This window comes from Columba livia, chromosome 7 (genome assembly GCF_036013475.1).
Source record: "Columba livia isolate bColLiv1 breed racing homer chromosome 7, bColLiv1.pat.W.v2, whole genome shotgun sequence".
Taxonomy (NCBI): domain Eukaryota; kingdom Metazoa; phylum Chordata; class Aves; order Columbiformes; family Columbidae; genus Columba; species Columba livia.
The window spans coordinates 13,487,928-13,498,897 of NC_088608.1; the positions used below are offsets into that span (position 1 = coordinate 13,487,928).

General features: G+C 43.0%; 1 protein-coding gene across 2 annotated transcripts in view; it reads right to left on the minus strand.

Moving 5' to 3' along the window:
* PTPN4 (protein tyrosine phosphatase non-receptor type 4) overlaps nucleotides 1-9,639 on the minus strand; it is a 116,922-nt gene extending 107,283 nt beyond the window's left edge. The window contains exons 1-2 of one of the 2 annotated variants that reach the window (XM_065070612.1): nucleotides 8,891-9,639; nucleotides 140-204 (exon numbers count right to left, since the gene is read on the minus strand). The gene's annotated coding sequence lies outside the window, so the exon portion shown is untranslated. The remainder of the gene's footprint in view (nucleotides 1-139; nucleotides 205-8,890) is intronic. The other variant, XM_065070611.1, reaches the window with a different exon arrangement.
* Nucleotides 9,640-10,970: the final 1,331 nt, after the last annotated feature.

Below are 10,970 nucleotides of genomic sequence, written 5' to 3' on the forward strand. Positions count from 1 at the left end.
AAATATATTTATACATTGCCAAAAGGTTTCACTGTGGCTTTTTCTGAGTACTAATTATAGTCATTTAAATCTGAAAAGCAGATTTTTAGAATGTGCCTTTCCATTTACAGCAGAGAAATAATAGCGTTAACAAGTTTACCTTCAGAACTTCTGTATCAGTCTATCTTTATTTTCACTGAAGACCACATCTGTCTTCTCATAGACCTAAGAGTGGAAAGTAATGAACACTTCTGAAAAAAAATCTCGTCATAGAGTGTGCTTCTTTTTAATGACTTAAGCAGTCAGTAACTTATCTTGAAGCAGCTTAAAATTATTATAATAGCACTACTTGGTAAATGTAAGGATTCATTTCTCCTATTTTTCCCCATTTACCCGTGGCACAATAATTCTGCTGAACTCCAACAACTATTTCTATTTTGGGGAATCCAGTGATAATTTGCAGTTATACATTTTTCTCCCTAGCATGATGACACGATTTGCTATTACATGCTGCCCTCAGATGAGGGATGGATCTCTGGAGATATAACACAACTCAGGTCTATGGCTTATTTTACACAACTGCTAGAGCACGCACAATTGTCACGGCACAGAAGAATGCAAAACATATTCAGAATCAACACGGGAAAATTAAGTGGAAAACACCTTTTGCAGATACCAGAGTAACTAAAATAATTTCCCAGAACAGTTAGAATTAATCTGTTTGGAAGACACAGGAAAAGAAATTCTGTAGAAGTAGACTGAAATATGCTTACATCAAGATAACTTAGAAATAGAAACCCGAGATTTTACGAAGTACCTTTATTGGCAACATAAGTTCTATTCAAAGGTGGCTAAATGTTACCTGAAGTTTCAGATGTTAATCATGTTTCTCTTTCAAGTTCCTCCCTCATATACATTTCATTAGTATAATTCCTACAAAGCACTTTTATTTGTTTTCTCAGGACTGTTATGTGTTTTCAATGCCGAACAAGTTATTATCTACATCACCCTTATTCAGAGAGGGATGCTTTTTATGAAAATCCTTCTGCAGAAAACATCTAGCATGAAAGAGCAGCATATAGGGCTTTCCTGTAAAAGGACAGAGAACATGTGTAATGGGGGGGAAGGCAGCACCAGGATCATAAAAATGAGGCAATACCTCTCCTGGTAACTACAACTGAGTCTTTTAATTCCCTACTTCAGTCTTATTAAATAGCTTACAGCTATCTAGAGAATTTCTAATCTTTCATTTAATTAATCTCAAGAATGAAGTTCTCCTGTAGGAATTTCCTCTTAGAGGACTTTTTGTCAAATGTTAACTTTCAGTCTATTTTCTAATCTTCTACAGAGAAATTATGTTCCAAGTGTAACTATATACATCCTTAATAGTTACCCTTGCCTCATTTTCTTATTCTATCTCAGCCTTTTAAGCAGCATGTTTTGAAAGAGATATTTGAATTGATATGTCTATTATTCAATTCAATAAAACTTACTTAACTATAGCAAAATCTGAAAATAATCCCGTTTCCACAAGTGCAAGGACTGCGAAAAGTCAAAACTGGCTTTACAAAAAGAACCCAGGGAGCAACAAATGCATTCTGCCCCTCCCCAGACACACACTCACACTAAGTCACTTCCCCCAGGAGACCTCAAAGCTGTAGAACAAAGGACTCAAACCTGTACCAGGAGCTAAGGGAAAAGACAGTATCACCAATGCCTGAAGTCTCTAAAGCAATAACAAACCTATTAAGTGCACATGCCAAAAAAAAAAAAAAGGTGAGCAGATCACACCATACAGGAAAGCAAAGCAAAAAAATAGTAAATTTTCCTGACAAATTTCTCCAAAATTAAATTACTTCCTCAGTCCCAAACATAAAGATCTGAAGGTTTAAAAATGGCAGGCCACTTCCAAATGGAGTGGTTTATGAATTTGACTTATATGGTAGATTTTAATTTAACATAAAATGAAAATTTAAGCAAAATATTTATTAGTAAAGGGTTAGAAAAAAAAGTAAAAAACCTCTCACATCATTAATGTTCTGTCCCTCCTTACCTAGCTGCATACATACTGAACTTGAGAAGAGATGCTAGAAGCATGACTAGAAGCAACTGTATTAGCCCATACTGAAACATCTAAATCAGCAGTATAATTCAAGCTCACAGACAACAAGGGAGCTGAAAAATATTCAAATGAGGTCAGGAGATTTGCTGATATCAAAAAAAACACACACACAAAACAAGAAAACAAATAAACAAACAAAACCCACAACACCCAGCACTGCCATATTCACCTTTCCTTTTTTAATTGTGGTTTCCAAAACCTTATGCATTTTTAATCACGGCAGGGCAGCTGTTCTTTTCCTCTTTCCTCTCTTCTCCATCCAGACTTAGACTAAGGTGATACATCCCTTCAGTTTTACAGAGACAGTCACATTTCAGTCTTTCAGACACTACATTTGGAAAGGGCCTTCCAAACTGGATTTAAAGAGATCAGCTCTATGGAAAGCAGGTGCATTCCAATGAACTAACAGGATGCAGGATCTTCTTACACAGTCAACACACAAGCCTAAAACATACTAAGTGAGGAATTACTTGCAGATGAGGACTCCCAAGACTCACCCATGGCCTCATTTGCACTCAAATACTAAAAACAGACTGTGGCATCAATCGTAAAAGCAGCCTCCTTCCCAAAAAAGCCAAGAAGCTCTTCCAAGCAAAGCCTTAATAGCAGTTTGGAGGTTACAGGCCCCAGTGATTTAAAACTCAAATGCCATGTTCTATAAAATTTTATTTTTAAGAAGTCAAACTAATTGATACGTGTCCCTTCTCCTGAAGTACACCTTTTCTAAATAGAGGCACCATATAAACTCAGTAAAACATTTTAAGAACAGTACTGAGGCTATATACAGTTTAGAAATACAATACAAAGCTGGGACATGCAGAGCACATACACAATCTGTATGGGGAAAATACAACTTACAATGCAGCATATCACTGGTCATCAGCACTGGTCATCTTCAATGCTATCCACACATCAAAAACCAACAATATCTCTCGCTACTTTTTCAGATTACCATAAAATCTTGTTGCAATTATCAAGACAGAAAAGTGACATGTTAATTTTAACTCTCTCCAAAGCCAATTTTTCATGGAAAAACTACAAGGTTTTTTTCCAAAACACTTAGAAATTCACTGACAAGATGGGGTGGGGGAAACACAACACTACAACAAAAAACACCACAGTTTCATTGTGTGATTTTCCTCCTTTTGCCTTTTCTTTTAAAGAAAGGCATCAAATCACAATGGTAAGATCCAGGAACCATCTTTTCCTGTCCTGAGAGAAATATGTCCCATAAGACATTATCTGTTCATCCAGACAAAACTGTGCTAACCTGGGAGTCCAGAGAGCAGTATTAGTGACAATTGTTCTTCCAATGACTGGTATATTTCTATGTGTTCTTACTGAAAAGGTGGTAATTTCTCTGCCTAAGGGGCAGAGGAATTTAACAACATTTCTGTTTCTATTAAAAGCTGAACCATGAAGTTTGTTCAGCTTTGCGCATCTATCTCCACAGACAAGAGGGAGCACAAGTTTCTGGTATGTCACACTTCAATCTCTTAAATTAAAAACACAGGTTTTCAGTGCATCAAATCCATTTGCTTGACTCTTTTGCAAATACCAGCTTCCACTGTGAAAACACAAGAATCTGGCTTGTTAACCTTCTTACAAGACCAAGTATGTTAGTGCATCTCTCTGAGACAAAGGAGCCACCGCAGGCTCTTATGTTTTACCAGCTACTGCTTTGGTTTACATGAAGAGCTATCTGCTGCATATATAGTTTCAATTTCTGGTTTGAAACCTGACTGATGCTACAAAAACCAAACTGGAAAAATACAATCTAAGAATAATTTTCTCATTTGAGAAAACATCTTTTATGTAACTTCAGTTGCACTCAATAGACACAGTTTCAGTGCAGTACTGATACAGTTTATTTCTCACTTCTGTCTTTTGCAACAGACGCAGAACATCATTTGGGTTGTTTGGTCACTGTTTTTTTTTTCTGGCAGAGAGATGTTGGTACACAAACACAATAAACTGGCCAAAGAACTTGGGAAAAGCTAAAGTAAAAGTAACTGTCTTAAAAGTTAATAAACGTTAATATAAATAAGTGAGGAGTTTGTTCAACCCAAACACAGGTAATGGGCATAAACCAAATCAATTTATGTTTTTAGTCCTAAAACAAACAAAAAACTCCTTACATTTAAATGAAGCTTTTTATTTAGTTTGTGAAAACTAACAAAGTAGCAAAATCACATGCAACTAAAGCCTGCAGACTGGTACATCATCCCCAAACATGCATCAGTTAGAACAAGGCTTTCAGCATTTAATACCAGATATTTACCTATTTTTAATATAAAGTCTAAACTCCAGGTTGACGGGAGAACTAAATACATCCACTTTCAATCTAATCTACACCATTCCAATTTTAAAAAATCCAAGTATGAAAATGTTAATTTCTAGCAGCACTACATTTGATTTCCATTTGAAGATTTGGGCTTTGGTCATGCAGAATAATTCAGTCATTATTCTCTCAGCTAGTCACCCTGCAGAAAATAAGGAATGGCCAGGAAGGTGACATAAGAGCACACATGCCATAGAAGTGGATTATCAATTTTTCCCTCTTAAATATTACGGATGGCCTGAAAACTCTTAAGTGGCAACTGCACTTCATTCTCCACTCAGGGAAAACATTTCCCAGAGCATTCTTCATTACAGGTCATAAGTACTCATAATTAAAAGACTATTTATTTTTAAATGGATATTAGCCATTTCCCCCTTTCTCATGTAACTGTAGAAGTGGCAGTAACTCACAAACCATGCAAATGGAATTGCATTTAGCATCCAACATGCGCCTTACAGCTTGTCCAAGAAGTGTGTCAGGAGAGGCCTAATTGTATCACCCTTCCAAATCTTTTTTGAAGGTGCATAAGCTGAGAACGGACAAGCTGGTTCAATTCTCACATTTCAAACAAAAATCCCCCTAGTTATGTCTGTCCAATCTACAGGAGCAATTATGCACCTATCAGCTGTAATATTCTGTAACAGGTACTGGGACACTGTGTACAATCAGCACAGACTTTAGTACACTGTGACACATCACCATAAAAAGACCATATTCTTCTAACCTACATCTGGACATTCTATTATGTCAACAAGTCGATAAAACTTCCGTGAAGACATTAACTACTGTAAACATGAAGTAATTTATTTTGTAAGTGATAAATAGCAACAGTTCTCCAGTAATTCTAAAATCCTCCAAAATAAGAATGGAGATTTTGAACATATACCTGCAGATATGTAATTCTATGGCATTTCAGAGTGAAATCCCAGAAAACTGCAAAATTTTAGAAATTATAGGCTCTCAAAAGCCTACATAAAACTGCTTTTGTACTAATTTGACGGATTGCAAGTCCTCAAGGAAAAACAGCCTCTGCTCCCAAACAAGCATATATGAACAGCTGGCCTAGATGGCAAAGACCTGCTGTTGTATTACCAGGCCACTGTTCAGCTCTTTTGGTTTTGTCTCCTGCTCAGGCCATTCTCCTCTCCCCTTTTTCTTCCACCTTCACAGTTCCTTCTTTCGACTACAAACAATTCCATATTATATGCACTCACAAACTATTTTTACAGTTGTTTAGGCTGGAACACAATAAAAACCATAAGAATTTTGTCTGGCCATTTTATGAAAAGTGACAGCACCAGAGAGAAAGTGCAGTATTTAAAAAAAAAAAAAAAAAAAAGGCAGCACAGTCAGCCATCTGGCAAAAGATTCTCTTGTTTGACCATTTTTATAATTGGTGAGAATGGAGGCGAGGTGACACAAATGCAGGATGTGAAGGCACAGGGTTCATGTGATCTTGTACCAAATTTAAACCCAAACCAGGGGGGGCAGGGAGGGACAAGACAGAATCATGATCTATCAGAGGACCTACCTAATGATAGTAGAATACAGACCACAGAAATGTGCTGTTTATCAATTTAAGAGGAAATAATCTAACATAGACTTCAACAACCAAAAAGCATGTATATGCCTACTATCTAAGTTTTGATCAGCTGAAAGTTAGAGAATAATTTTTAATCCACCATAATTTTTAGAAGGCACTTAACCAAACTCATTTACCTTGTCCAAAGGTCTAAACTGCCACGAGCAAGCCATTTGATCTTTGTTTCCCATCTATAGATTAGTTTATGTGACAAAGGGAACCATCCTGAGTATCTTCCCCTCCAGCGTATTCAAAGTTGTAACTTCCACTCAGTTCTCCATAATATGCTTGCAAAGTACACAGAGTATATGTGAACATAAATCAACGCACAAAACTTTTACGTATATTCAACAAAATGTTCATAACCCACCAAGGATAACAAGACCCTAGTGATATGGAACCTCCAAAACGCTCATCAGGACCTGTCAGTATTGCTGAGCTACAGTATGAAAGCAATTTTTAAAATAACCCCTCTTTTTCACAAAATAATCAAGTCACAGACTACTGTATTAGGCTGTTACTCTGAGCACCAACTCTGCAGCTCTTTACATATGCAAAAGCCTATATGACATGCCACATAAACACAAATGTTAACAACAAAACACACACTGCAAATGCTCATGATAACCATCGGCCTGATGTCTACAGAATTAATGTTTGAGCTCAAGTTCCTGCAGCAAGTTCTGCGTAGGTGGATCCCACTGCCCTAACAGCAGTCACTGCAGGATCAGAGCCAAAATGATGTACCCTGTGTATTAACTTACCCTATATTCCAAATATGCTAATGGAAATGACATGTAAATAGTACTACATGAACTCTGCTCATCAATAGAGGGGGTCATCCACTCTACAGAACAATTAGCATTACTGCTAAAACTACAGGATTTTGCTTTTATTCATCTTCTGCAAACATAACAGCTAATAATAAAGTAGTACTGGTCACAGAAAAACAGTGTAGCCTTAACTTTCCTGCTGCTACAGTGTAAGTACAACCAACCCTGAAAGTATTTTTAGCAAGGGTGTTCAATCAATACTGCTAAGTACAACCAAAGTTGGGCATTAGCAGGACAACAGAACTGTAAAGCACAACAGCAAACAATACATTTCATGGAAAATTTTACTGAACAAGAAACAAACATAAAACTAAACCCTAGGTAGGTAAACTTGATGCCAAGCTTAACTGCAAACATAAGGAAAATGTACCAAAAGGTAAAATACTAATACATTTCTGCTTTTGAGGAAAATGCATTTGCATTTCAACATTTAAGCTAACTTAAAAATGCAAATAAAAACATGAACATAACCTGAAAATAAACAGAAACTGTAATCACAACAATATTATCTCAAAAAAACAATCCAACAGTTGTATTTCTGAGTTTATAAAGCATAAATATGGCTGGGAAACTTGCAGACACATACGTATATATTTGTAAGCTTATCACCCGGAATCATATTTTATCAACATGGTGCAAGCCAGAGTCCTGCCAATATATAAAAACAACTTTTTAGGTCAGCAAAGCAATAAACCCATTGTGAATAAAATGGCATCCATAAGATTACAACACTGAATAATTTATGTTTAGGAAATGAACTGGAAAACTTCGCTACAACATACATATCTAAGGAGAAAATGGTTTTACCATTTCTGATCTAACTCATTCTTATATTCCTCTAATACATATCTATGATGTCACGAGCTCATAAACGTCTGCATGTGTGTGAACAGACCAGTGGCTCCCACCATTATAGGGCAGTTATTTGCCAATAACAAGCAGACAAACATACACTCACACCCCCCCCCCCCCCACCATACAAGAGAGTTTAGCTCAGGGCAAGAGAAATGCCCTGTGGGTGAGAAAATATATGTGCATACTGTAGCCTAACAATTATTCTTCAGCCGAGATCCATTAGCACTTCTGTAATACACAAATCACATAAATATTTCCTATCTCACAGTTAAAAATATTATAACAGCTTGGCCACACTGAAGTCCTGGAAGAGTATAAGTAGCAACAGAAAGTTCGTACACGTATATATTACATCTGAACAACGTATTATTATTTGTATAAGCAAGTAGTGGGAACATTTCACCTACACTGGCAGCTACCTAGTTTTAGCAACTAGCTCTTGGAGGTTTTTGAAAGGAAAAAGACGTTCTCCTTCCAGCTGGTGCTGCAACAGCACACACGAGTTAACCCATCACCAGGTACACCGAAAGCCTCTGTCGCATATAGCCACGCGATTATACAAGCCTTCTGCTGGAGGGAGATACTAAAAATGTACCAGAGGAATGCAACGACAGCACTCAAACCCATTTTCCCTGCCCATAACCAGGGCAACGTGCACATGTGCCTAGAAAGCACAGGAACGCAAAGTTTCATATTAAACATACTAAAATAAATTTAAAAAGAAATAAATATCCGTTTTGAGCGTTCAGCTGAGTTTACCACCTCTTACAGACCCCAACATGCCCCCGCCGCTCTCCTCGAGCGCTCCCACGGGCCGACGGTCCCTTGCACCCCCCTTTCCCCCCGCCCGAACCCCTCGGCCGGAGCGGGGCTGGCTCTCCTCGCTTTTCGGAGGAGGGGGAACAGAAGGGGCACCCCCACACACGCCTCCCACTCCACCAAAAGGGCTCTCGGCGGAGCCGCTCTCCGCCAGCGGCGACCTGTGCGCGAAGTTGCGGGGCGAGGGGGAGCGAGCGGGGCTGAGGGGGAGCGGGGCTGGGGGTGCGGCGGAGCCTGGGCCCCCACAGCCGGCGGGAAGGGGCGGGGGGGGTCACAGCAAAGGAATGCGGCGCACAGCGTCCCTCCGCCGCCCCTCTCCCCCCAGAACAGAGAGCCGGGCGCCCCGGCGGCCGCCTTACCTTCATATAAGAGCCACGTCCTTGCAGATGGAACGGGGACGGCGGAGGGAAGAGGCGCGGGGGCTCCGCTCGCCGCTGCCGCCCCGCGACCCCCCGCGCGCGCACACGGGCACGCGCCGCAGACGCTCGGGCACCCGCCGGGGCGCGCGCGCGCAGCGCCGCACCGCAGCCCCGCGTGCGGGAGCGGGCGCGCCGCTCGCTGCCTTCAGTTCCCCCGCAGCGACCGCCCGAGGCGCAGCCTCGGCAGCAGCGGCAGCAGCCGCCCCGCGCCCAGCCGCAGCGGCGAGGACCACATCGTACTGCGGCGGCTGGGCCGAGGGACCGGGACGGGGAGCAAGGGGAAAAAGGCGCGGGGAAGCTCGGAGTGAAAGGCGGCAGATCCCCCCTCCGGCCTCTCCTCCCCTCTGCTCACAGCGACCGGCCAGAGGGGGCGGCGAGGCGGGAGCCGGGGCGCGGGCAGGGCAGGGCAGTGCCCAGCGGCGGGTCGGGGCGCTCCCTCACGGGGCACGGCGCTGCCTCACAGACACCGGTAGTCGCCCCGGCCGAGAGGCGAAAAGGACCGGGGAGGGGAGAGGCAGCGGAGCTCTGCAGAGGCGCCCTCTCTGCCGGTGAGCGAGCGAGTGAGCGTCTGTGGGGGAGAAGGGGGGAGGAACAGCAGCCTCCTCCCCTCATAGCCGCCCTCCCGCCTCATGCAGGCAGCACTGGCAGCATAGCAACCAACATGGCGGCTGCGCAGTCACCCGGCGGCGGGTGGGGAGGATAGGAGCCAGCCCGGTAAACTCGCGAGAGCCTAAGGGAAAAGGGGCGGTGACCTTTCCTTTTCATTGGCTCAGCTCCCTGTCCGTAAAAGAGAGAAGGCAGGCCTGAGAGTTCATCCTACTGCCTGATTGGTTTGGTCCACCATCAATCACTGGGGGCGGTGCTGCACGTCCGTCTGTGTCATCGAAGCCGTCAGTCCAGGCGCCGTTTAGTGCGGGGAGCTACTGAGCCGTTGAGGGAGGCCGTTTCGGACCGCTGCTGCCCGGTTGTTCGGGGTCAGTGGTCGTTCCTGAGGGAGGTTTTAGCCGTGGGAGACCCAGTGTGGTCTTCTGGCCCCCGCTTTGGCTACGGGACGTTAACCCGAAGCACCACCCTCAGTGCGAGCAGCGCCTCGGGGCGCCGGAGTTCCCGCGGGCAGCGAGGCCCGGGGAGAGCGGGGATTCCCGTTCCAGAGAGGGGGCTGTGGAAAGGCAGCTGTAGCCGCAGCCGCTCCGGTCGTCTATGCGAGTGCCCCTGGCCGGGGGGAGGGAGAGGGCAAGCCCCTCGGCATCTTCAGGTGCAGCCTGGGGATTACCCTGGGGTGGGAGGGTCGGACCCTCCCGAGGGACAGGCAGCCGGGGGCTGGAGGGACACGGGTGGAATGAGAAAGCAGGGCTGAGGGTGGCATTTAACAACGGCCGTGAGATGATACTGCTCAGCTGAAGAGCAGCAATAACGTGCTTCAGCGACATGCCGCTAACTGTTGTGGTGCCATGTCACTCAAGTGGCAGCAGGTCTGCATTGACATCAGGGCTGCCAGGTAGTCAAAATCTGGACCGAGGGAGGACATGAGACAGAGAGGGCGAATTGGGCTGTCTTAATGGGCTAACTTTCTGTCACGACCACATTGTGCACCCAGCCTCACCCTGCAAATGTCCTAGAAAGTAATTTCTGACTGTGAGTCCTTGCCAGAGTTCTCCAAGGTATGAGGCGTATTCCGCCATTTGGATACATAAGGATTTTCCCATGGTGCCCATTGGAAGGTTTGCTTTGCAAGACCTAGTTTAACACAATTCGGTGCAAGGCTTTTATGAGAAATGTCATGTCCATTTATTAACATACAACCTATCACAATGAGCTCTAGACATACACATATATTCTGTGGTTGGGAATGAGTTGTTGAATTCCACCATTAAATTCCAAACCATAGCAAGATACAGAATAATACTAAAGGATGTTGCATGTACTGTTTTAATTAGGAAGGTATCTAAAATCTCATTCTTTTGATGTTTGGAAGTCATCTCTACATTTCCAGCCTAAATTGTTCTTGTGCAAATTTTGT